Source organism: Herpailurus yagouaroundi, unplaced genomic scaffold (genome assembly GCF_014898765.1).
Source record: "Herpailurus yagouaroundi ecotype Mexico unplaced genomic scaffold, PumYag 192, whole genome shotgun sequence".
NCBI lineage: Eukaryota > Metazoa > Chordata > Mammalia > Carnivora > Felidae > Herpailurus > Herpailurus yagouaroundi.
In genome coordinates this window covers 7,164,358-7,174,296 of record NW_024412423.1, presented here as the reverse complement: position 1 = coordinate 7,174,296, position 9,939 = coordinate 7,164,358, and the positions used below count along the sequence as shown (strand labels likewise).

Here is a 9,939-nt window from a genome sequence, read left to right as displayed (position 1 = left end):
ACCTGTTCCAAGAAGCCTTCTTGGATTTCTCCAAACAAGTACTGGCTTTTCTTTTTGATCACCTTGACCCACTGGCTATTTTATATTTTATTTTATTTTATTTTATTTTATTTTATTTTATTTTATTTTATTTTATTCTATTCTATTTTATTTATTTTATTCTATTTTATTTTATTTTATTTTATTTTATTTTATTTTATTTTATTTTATTTTATTTTATTTTATGTTTCCAAGCATTGAATACAATTCTGCCTTAATTAGAGGATTAAGAGATATAAACTTTTAAAAATAAGTAAGTCATGGGAATGAGAGGTAGAGCATAGGGAATCTAGTCAATAATATTGTAATAACTTCATATGGTGACAGATGGGAACTGCTGAGCATTGTGGAGTGTCTAGAATTGCCGAATCACTATGTTGTATACTTGAAAGCCATATAACATCGAATGTCAACTACACTTTAATAAAAACATAAATGAAAACTATTTGTCTATATGTTCAGCTTTTAGATACCTTGAAGGAAATAATTGTGTCTTGTTCTGAAATTTAACAAGGATTTCTGATGTTTTTCTGTTGATTTTTATCATTTGCCTTTTCAGCTAGCTGCTCTAACAAAGGCAAAAAGTTCCATTTTGTAACTCAGTCACTCTTGATATGATTTCCATCTCACACTCTCAGATTAGGGTGACCACAAGACCTTGAAACAGTAGGAGCAAATGTGAGCATCTTCGATAAACCAGTCGATATGGTCACTCTGTCTCACTTGGCTTTTCCTTTCAAAGGGATGAAAAGTAGGGCGCTGCAAAGAGAAGGAGAAGGCGAGCTTCCGGGAGGTGTACTCGTCACTTTCATTAAGTCTCAGAAGACAGACTGTAGTCCCAGAGGTGCACTTAACTGCTAGAGAAGCTGGGGATAAATGTCCAGGTTCCATATTCCCAGTTAAACTCAGAGGTTATTAGTACGAGGAAGGAGGGGAGACTGGACATGGGGCAGAAAATAATCTCTACACAGACTGAATCTGAACATTTCCCTTTAAGTCAGACAGTTAGGTAACTCAAATTTCTCCCAACTTTTTCAAGCGCTTTCCTTTGGGAGACTGAGGAAATTGACTATTTTTCACTCTTGCATTTCATAAGTAGACCATCTCTTTTTCAAAACCATGTACCGAATAAGAATTTCTGAGAAAAGTGTTTTGAGCAAGCAGCTCAGGAAATGTAATATGTTTGTTTTTGGTATTTTTAGGATAGGCTTTGTTATGGGACTAGCCGAAAGATGATATTCAATAGGCTGTCCTGGTAAATAGAGTTGAGAGGAAACTGGTGAGGAAAACTTTTAATGAAACTCAGGGTTTTTATTTTTTATTTTTATTTTTATTTTTATTTTTATTTTTATTTTTATTTTTTTGAAACTCAGGGTTTTATATCTAGGTAATACCAGCTCGGTTTTCCAGCTCTGCTCTGGTGAAGCTGAGGTTTCACGCTGGCATTACATGCAGTTGGGCTGTATCTTCAACTTCCTTCGCTAATTAGCCACACCATTCAGTGGGCAAACCTAGTTGGGAGGAATTTCGCCATAGGCACCCTCTGTCTGCCCACAGCAGGAAAGGGTGGGCCAGCACATCTCCAAGAGATTTTTTTTTTTTTTTTTTTAAGATTTCAGAGGAGGTGAAAGGCACTCTTGTAGATGCCTCTTTTTAATCACTGGTAACCTCAAGATGTCATCTCACATTTTTGAAAGGAATCCGTGAAATGCAACAGCTATTCCTTAAATTTGAATGTATACTTTGTCCTCTCTCTCTGCAACCCCCAATTTTGCTCTCAGTCATGGTTGCTAATATCCCCGCTGTCTTCAGCCTAGCTGCCCACTCTGTCAGTTACTGAAATATTGTTTATGCAGGACCGATTTATATTTTAGAGAGATGAAAAGCAGACTGCAAAGCAGACCCTTGCCAACTTGTTGTAATGCATTCCAGAGCAGAACACTTCAATATAATTTTTGAATGATTATTTATTATTTTGTGTTGATTGGGTAAAGGGTTTCTTGAATAATTGATTGATAAAAAAATCATACTATGCCTGGAATAATTACCAGTGCTCCTTTATTTGTGTTTGAAGATGTCTAATTATATATTCTGGAAAGTATTAAACATAGAAAGGATGAATTGACATTGGTGAAGTATGACAAGCTTTTGTCATGTAACATGTGTCCTGGTCATTTACGTACAGAAGCATATTTTAATGTATTTTTCACCTTATTTTTTAACAACTTATTTGTTTCCAAATAACGTTTTACATTTGTCACTGTTTGAAACAACCTTATGAGAATGCAGGTAAGGCACAAAGGGTTTTATTCAGTGGCCTCTCTGTATGTCTTGGAAGAGACAAACAGTAACAAACATTTCTACTTTAGAGCACGTTGAGCTTTGTAGGGAAGAAAATGATGCTTAGAATTGGATTTTCTGCCTTTGATTTATTTCTCTTCCTTTTTTCCATCTCGTAATGTGTTGTTTTCCTTTTGGTCTCCCTCTCTTTCATCATCTCCCCACCTCTCCCAATTTTCTCTCTGTCTCTGTCTTTCAGTTGAAGCATAGTTGACACAATGTTATACTAGTTTCAGGTGTACAACACAGTGATTTAACAAGTCTATATTTATGCTGTGTTCACCACAAGCGTAGCTACCATCTGTCACCATATGACTCTCTTCCCGGTGCCACACCTTTTATTCCCTGACTTCTTCATTCCATAACTGGAAGTCTGTATCTTTCATTCCCCCTCACCCATTTTGTCCATTCCCCCCCACCCACCTTCCCTCTGGCAACCAGCAGCTTGTTCTCTGTATTTATGGGTCTGTTTCTATTTTTTGTTTGTTCGTTTTTGGTTTTTAGATTCCACATATAAGCGAAACTATGTGGTATTTGTCTTTCTCTGTTGGTGCATGGATGTTGTTGCAAATGGCAAGATTGCTTTCTTTTTTATGGCTGAGTAATACACACACACACACACACACACACACACACACTAAATCTCATATCTTCCTTATCCATTCATCTAGACATGGACATTTGTGTTGTTTGCATATGTTGACTATTGTAAATGATGCTGTGGTAAACATAGGAGTGCCTACATCTTTTCTTTTATTTTTCTCTTTATATGTTATGATTTTTTTTTTCCTCTGTGATTCTCTCTGTCTGTAACTTCATGTGGAACTTAGGGAAGTTAAAAGTTATTTCTTATTTTCAGCATTGATTATCTCAGAAAATTATTACCTTACTCTCTTAACGACTATTCCATACTTAGGATATGTAAAGTGTTGCTCAGTTTTAACTCAGATAGCATAACTAGAAAGTGTCAGTGACTTTCCAGCTCTCTGACTTTCTCATTTTCTATTGATCTATTCTATTTTGTATTTTATAAATAGAATAATATCAAAGATCATTATAAATATCCTTAAGAAAAAAGAGGGGCACCTGGGTGGCGCAGTCGGTTAAGCGTCCGACTTCAGCCAGGTCACGATCTCGCGGTCCGTGAGTTCGAGCCCCGCGTCGGGCTCTGGGCTGATGGCTCAGAGCCTGGAGCCTGTTTCCGATTCTGTGTCTCCCTCTCTCTCTGCCCCTCCCCCGTTCATGCTCTGTCTCTCTCTGTCCCAAAAATAAATAAACGTTGAAAAAAAAATTAAAAAAAAAAAAAAAAAAGAAAAACAATAGCCAGAACCTTGTATTTCAGAATAATGGTTATTAATTCTGCTTTAGGCATAGTGGCCATTGTTCAGTTTGACCTCCATTAACTTGTTGAATAAATTCTATTAAAAAGTTACATACTTTTTATTATTTGACTGAAAATGCAGCTAACTTACATGCTATTTCAGACTAAATCTCCATTTTTCATTGAGTTTATACCAAACGGCAAAATGTGGACTCTCCTTTTTTCTGAACAGAATGAAAAAAAGAACTCCCCACCCCTGCTTTTTACAGTAAAATTGTTTAAAAAATACTTAAAGGAATTTTAAAAACCTTCCTAAATAAAAAACATAGCACAAACATTTCAGAAACGAATTTTCAGTCTTATTGTTTGATGCAAGGTTTTCTGAGGGCTGTGTAATAATCACAGTGGTTCTGAGAAACTAAGCTGTGGTAAAGTCTTTGCGATTGCACTTTTTTACTGGCTGTTTAATATAATTACAGTAATTTCTTTTATGTATACTGAGAAGTTTATATACTACAGAAAACAAGTGTCTTGTAATGTTCACTATTTGGCTTTTTATTGTTTTATATGACCTGTAAAACATCATCCTGTATTAGCAGGCAATACCTATAGCAATGATAGGCAAATCACCTTAGTATATAGTCTGTGGTATAATTTAGTATCTAGGTTTGTTCAGGAATCAAGTGCATGATTAAGTAGTTATTACAGAAAATAAATTTATTTTTATTCTTCTGAAAATGTATAAATTGGACTTTATTTTAAATCTCCAATGGTCATTTGGGACAATTATAAACTCAGTAATATATGCTGCTATTAGAAAGAGTGAAACAAACTTACCATTTCATGTTTTCCCATCAAATGGTGTACATTGCTCTCTAATTATGCACTGTGTCCTGCCCTGAAATAAAGTGTGATGGGTGATAATGACACTGCTGTAAATAAATGAACAGCGTAATGGTTGGCACGCCTGTTTTGAAGCTACGACTCATTTAGACTTAAAACTTGATTCTTTGTATGGATGTACATATACGTCCCAGTTACTGGCTAGCCAGTAGTTTTAGGTATGTAGATGTCCCAGAAAGTGGAAGTCCCATGATGCAGTAAATTTACTTGGTCAGGTATCTAAGTGAAGCCTCCTAAGTAAGGGATAGAAGAAATAGAGGGATGGACCGCAAATAAAAGAGGACAAATTTTTAGGATTGACTGCATAGTAGCAATGGACGCTTGGTAAGGTCCTAAGAATTTATTGCCTTTGCAACTGTAATAACTTACTTAGCTAGCTTCCCTGCCCACAGTGTGGCAATACATTCTTCACACAGTTTTCATCCTCAGATGCAAACTGATCATAACACACTGTGACTTAGATTCCCTCATTGATCCATCTCACCCACAGGATAGTCTGTGCTGGCTGGTGTGCTGGGCAGGGCTCTCCACGTGTGGGCCTGGCCACCAGCACGGTCAATTTCATCCTCCCTCACCTGTCTGCCAAGATGTCCTCATTGTCTAGATGTGCCAGGCTTTCCCTTGACCTTGAGCCTTTAATATGTCCTCCCCCACCTCAAACTGCATCCACTGATTTGCATCTTGCTCTTGTGTTTCTGGGCCCAGCTCAGTGTCAACATTTTTGGGAAGTCTTCCTTAATCCTACCCCCCAAAATCTAGGAGCCTGGAGCTGCTACACTCTTCCAAATACTCTGGGCATAATGTTACTATGTCATTCATTTACTTACCTGTCTCACCACTAACCAGAGTGGGACTACATTTGTGTCATGGTTATCAGTCAAAATGGCTTTGAGAGTCCAGTAGAATGGGTGTCTTATAGCATGTACATGGGGAGTTTTCTCTTCTTCTTGGTCTCTGAGATACTCTGGAAAGTGGGGGAATTCTCTTATTCTTCTTAGTCTCTGAGGTATTCTGGAAAGTAGGGGCTAGTGTTCTCCTTACATTCCTCTCTGGTATTGAGGCAGGTTGGCAACCTTTTCTAGATTTACCCTTTCAGTTACTGCAAGAGGAAAATAAAAAGGTTATTTTTCTATGGATATAAATTATCTATACTATATAGAAGGCAATAACAGCTAAAGGATGGTCGGAGAAAACCTTCTCTTTAAAACAAAGGAAGAAGTAAACATCTCAATGAGTAAATACATTAGGGATTCATAACATACTATATTGACTTGAACACTCATACCCTATCAGCAACCTATTCATTTCTGATTGGACTATACAAAATTATGTTGTTAGTTCTGGTGATATATCGAATGTTGGTTCATTTGTTTATTTAGTTTATCACCCAATTATTAGCTGCTTACCATGTACCAAGAACTGTGCCAGGTACAGGTAGTGACTAAAACATGATCCCTGTTCTCAGAGAGGTGGTAGTTGGAGAAGAGAGAATTTTCATCTCCCTTCAAGAAGACTGGGATATAATTCAAATAGATCTGATAATAATGGTTCTGAGAAGTATCTTGTTTCTTTTTTTAAATGTAGAAGACCTGTTTTGGTAGTATTTATTGAATAAATAAATTGGAAACTAAAATTTTCTAATTTGAAAACAAAACCGAAGATGGCCAATCTTGAGCAAACAATGTGGTATATTCATTTTCGTTGAATGATGGCAAAGCTGTGTTCTATTGATCAATGGAAATAATACCCTGAAACAGAGGAACTTCTACAGAAAAGAAATTTAAACTCCTTTTTCACTTGATTATTTGTTAATAGCTTCATATTTCACAGGTACCAGAGGATATTACTTTGGTGACATTCAATAAATCTAAGGCAGCAATAGAAATAATTAATAATCTATTCATAGAAATCATGATAAAATACTAGGAAAACACAATCCGATTATGGTAGTAATAGAAAATAAAATGGCACAGTATGAAAACAGTGACAAATAAATAAATACTAATATATGCCCCTGTACTTGCCGTTTTTATTTTTAAATGGGTGAATCTCTTTAAAATGGCTAATTGAGGGGCGCCTGGGTGGCTCAGTCGGTTGAGCGTCCGACTTCAGCTCAGGTCACGATCTCGCGGTCCGCGAGTTCGAGCCCCGCGTCGGGCTCTGGGCTGATGGCTCAGAGCCTGGAGCCTGCTTCTGATTCTGTGTCTCCCTCTCTCTCTGCCCCTCCCCCGTTCATGCTGTGTCTCTCTCTGTCTCAAAAATAAATAAACGTTAAAAAAAATAAAAAAAAATGGCTAATTGCATTTAGTTTTAGAAAATTCTATTTATAACATTTTACATTCTTGGTTTAAAATATTTGAGTTTCTGTTCACCAAATTCCACAGCAGGGAGGTTTTGTGACAAATTCTGCTCACTGTGCAGTTTCCAAATACTGAATGAGTTAGGATTTAGAAAGTAACCTTGAAAAGTCTGGCCCTCACGCACATCAGCTTGGGGTGTTTTCCTTCCACTTGATCTGTAAAGAGAAGAAATGTGTATCAATGGACCATGATCCCTGCTTGTGTGATCCTGATGGCTGTTCAGGAATCTTCGATCCAGCTTACTTCTCTTGTCATCTGGCAAGAGTTTTTAGGTCTAGCTGTTTGATTCTCCACTTCTTGTAAGTCATTAACCCCTGTACTAAACTACAGGAAAGGTGGGGGAGGAGGAGGTGGTTGGAAACAAAGGAGGGGATGGAGTGGGCAGAGGTTGGAGCTGGGGTTATGGACCTGATTCTGGGCTTCAAGTGTTTTCTTAGTCCCTGTTTAACAAGTACTCAAGAAGAACATTGTGCAACTTTGGCAAAAAGTGTGAATTGATGTCTTCCTGTGAATGCTGTGCTTTGTAACAGACCCTGGCGGTCAGTTAGAGGTATCTGGGTTTCTGGAGAGACCGTTTGATTTGTAGCCAGCCTATAGGCATGGGAGTGAAGGGTGGTCACTGCTTCTTCTTCTGCACAGGCTGGGAAGAAACTTGGTTCCCAGGATGTTGGAGTTTGAGTTGGTTTAAGGGGGTTGCCTGTAAAAGATTTCCAGAATGAATTCAAATGGTCTCTGTCAAAGGAATTGGGCCCTGTGGATCCGTTAACTGAAAAGTGTGCAGCTGCCTAGTGATGTGGGTAGATGGATACATAAAGGAAAGTGAAAAGAATCGCGGCACTTGTAAGAACAAGATGATTTTACAGTCCCTTTGTTTCTGCAGCCATGTCAGCTGACATCAGGTTTCTTATTAACTCTGATGCTAAGAAGCCTCCAGAGAGGCTGTGTGGAACAATCTGCACTGGCAAGTAGTTTCTTTTCTTTAAAGGAGAAAATTTCATAGAGAAATGTGTGGAAGGAGGTATACCAAAGTTGTATCACTCCTGACCTTGTGAGTGGGGTGCAAGTGGGGATGTAGAGGGGTGGTGGTGGTCTCAAGCTTCTTTATGTGTGTATTTCTTACTGTTTGAATATCAAAGAATTAAAGTAACCATAAAGGATTTTCATGTTCTTCCAAGAAGACTCATTACTGTATCATTGGGATTATATAACCGCAATCCTCTTAACCTAAAAAGAGTGGAATATTGAAATGCATAAAATTATGGTTAAAAAATAATAGTAACAGGCATCTCTCAGTTAATGAAACACAGCCATCTCCAGAATGTGTGCCTTCCAGTGAGTTCTTACTGCTCTCTGGTCTTATCTTTTTTTGTTGTTATTGCATTTCTGAGCAGAGGGAAAGGTGCAGATAGGCTTGTTTCCATTTTAGGAGGAGAAAAATGTTAAGATGGCAAGTTGCCTACTGAGAATAGTTGAATAAATTATGGAATGTTCCCATAACGCATTAAAAGAGATGGATATATTTTGACTTGGGAAGATGTCTGCAGTATGTTGTTAAATGAAGAAAATAACAAAATAAACACAGGAAATGAAAACAGGAAACACAGGAAACACTCACAAACCCCCATAGAAACACTGTCGTGATAAAAGGGATTCGATCTGTGGGATGATATTCTACATGATTGTCACTTCTTGCTTCAATTTTTTGTGTGAAATATAAATGTACAAATATAATACACATATGGGTACATACATACACCATATACATCTATACACATTTTATAAATGTATAAAATTACAAGAAGACTTGCCCACGTAGGCCACGAATCTGTCCCTTTACAAAGGCATCTGCTCTCACTGTGCCTTCTCTTCTCCAGATAACCACTATCTGTCTTTTGCCTGACTCATTTCCTTGCTTTAAAAGATGATTTGTGGGGTACCTGTGTGACTCAGTTGGCTAAGCATCCAACTCTTGATTTTGACTCACATCATGATCTCACAGGTTTTGTGGGTTTGAACCCCGCTCCAGTGCAGAGCCTGCTTGGGATTCTCTCTCTCCCCCTCTCTCTGTCCCTCCCCCACTCATGCTGTCTTTGTCTCTCTCAAAATAAACAAATAAAGCTTAAAATAAATAAAAGATGATTTGCTTTCTGTGTATTTTATCTAAACAAAATATTGCTTGGTCTGGAAAAACCAAGAAGCATGCACAAGTCTATTACCCTTAGATGAAGACTCCCAGGAAAAAATGAAATGAACGGTCTCTGATTCATTGGCTTCGGGCATCTTTATAGTTTCCAAGAGTCCTTTCTCAGAAATGTCAGTCTACAAGGTTCTTTGAGTCCTGGGAAAGTGGGGCTCATACACTAAGCAGAGCATCTATCACGATTCGTATAGAATACCCAAAAGAAAAGTACTCAGAGGGAGTAGACTGATTTATGTTTTCTTGTTTTAAGGGCATGACAGTCTACTTTTCAAGTCTCAGGATTATCTAAAGACAGAAGAGTTCTGCGAGGTGAAATGAGTGAACTTGCTTGCTTCAGGGTGCAGTGCATTTAGAGAAGAATAGGAGCTTCATCGACACATAAATAATTCAGACAAACAAGGCATACAGGTAATCCATGCATCCTATATCCAGGCATTCTGGCATCAGGTACATCAGGTATATATCATCTTTGGGTGACACACCTTCCGTCAGGGCTGGTAGCCATATATCCCTGTGCTCAGTTGCCACCCTGCGATATCTCTTTCCTGTTTTGAGGATCCCTTTTGCTTCTTTGCCTTTCTCCTGGGCTGGATCCCCTTCTTTTCTGATACTAATGTCCTTTAGTTTGTTCTCCCTTTTTTTGTTAACAAACATTTCCTTTCAGATTTTTGAGAAAGGATGAGAAGGATATGTATATTAAAAAGACATTTTGGGGCATCCGGGTAGCTCAGGCGGTTAAGCATCCATCTTCGGCTCAGGTCACTATCTCATAGTTT

At 37.9% G+C, this 9,939-nt stretch overlaps 1 long non-coding RNA gene across 1 annotated transcript in view; it reads left to right on the top strand.

Annotated features, from left to right (window-relative positions):
- The window catches only part of LOC121010573 (uncharacterized), a 91,757-nt gene extending 82,132 nt beyond the window's left edge, over nt 1–9,625 (top strand). The window contains exon 7 of the long non-coding RNA XR_005781257.1: nt 9,414–9,625. This is a non-coding gene — a long non-coding RNA (uncharacterized LOC121010573). The remainder of the gene's footprint in view (nt 1–9,413) is intronic.
- The last annotated feature ends 314 nt before the right edge of the window (nt 9,626–9,939 follow it).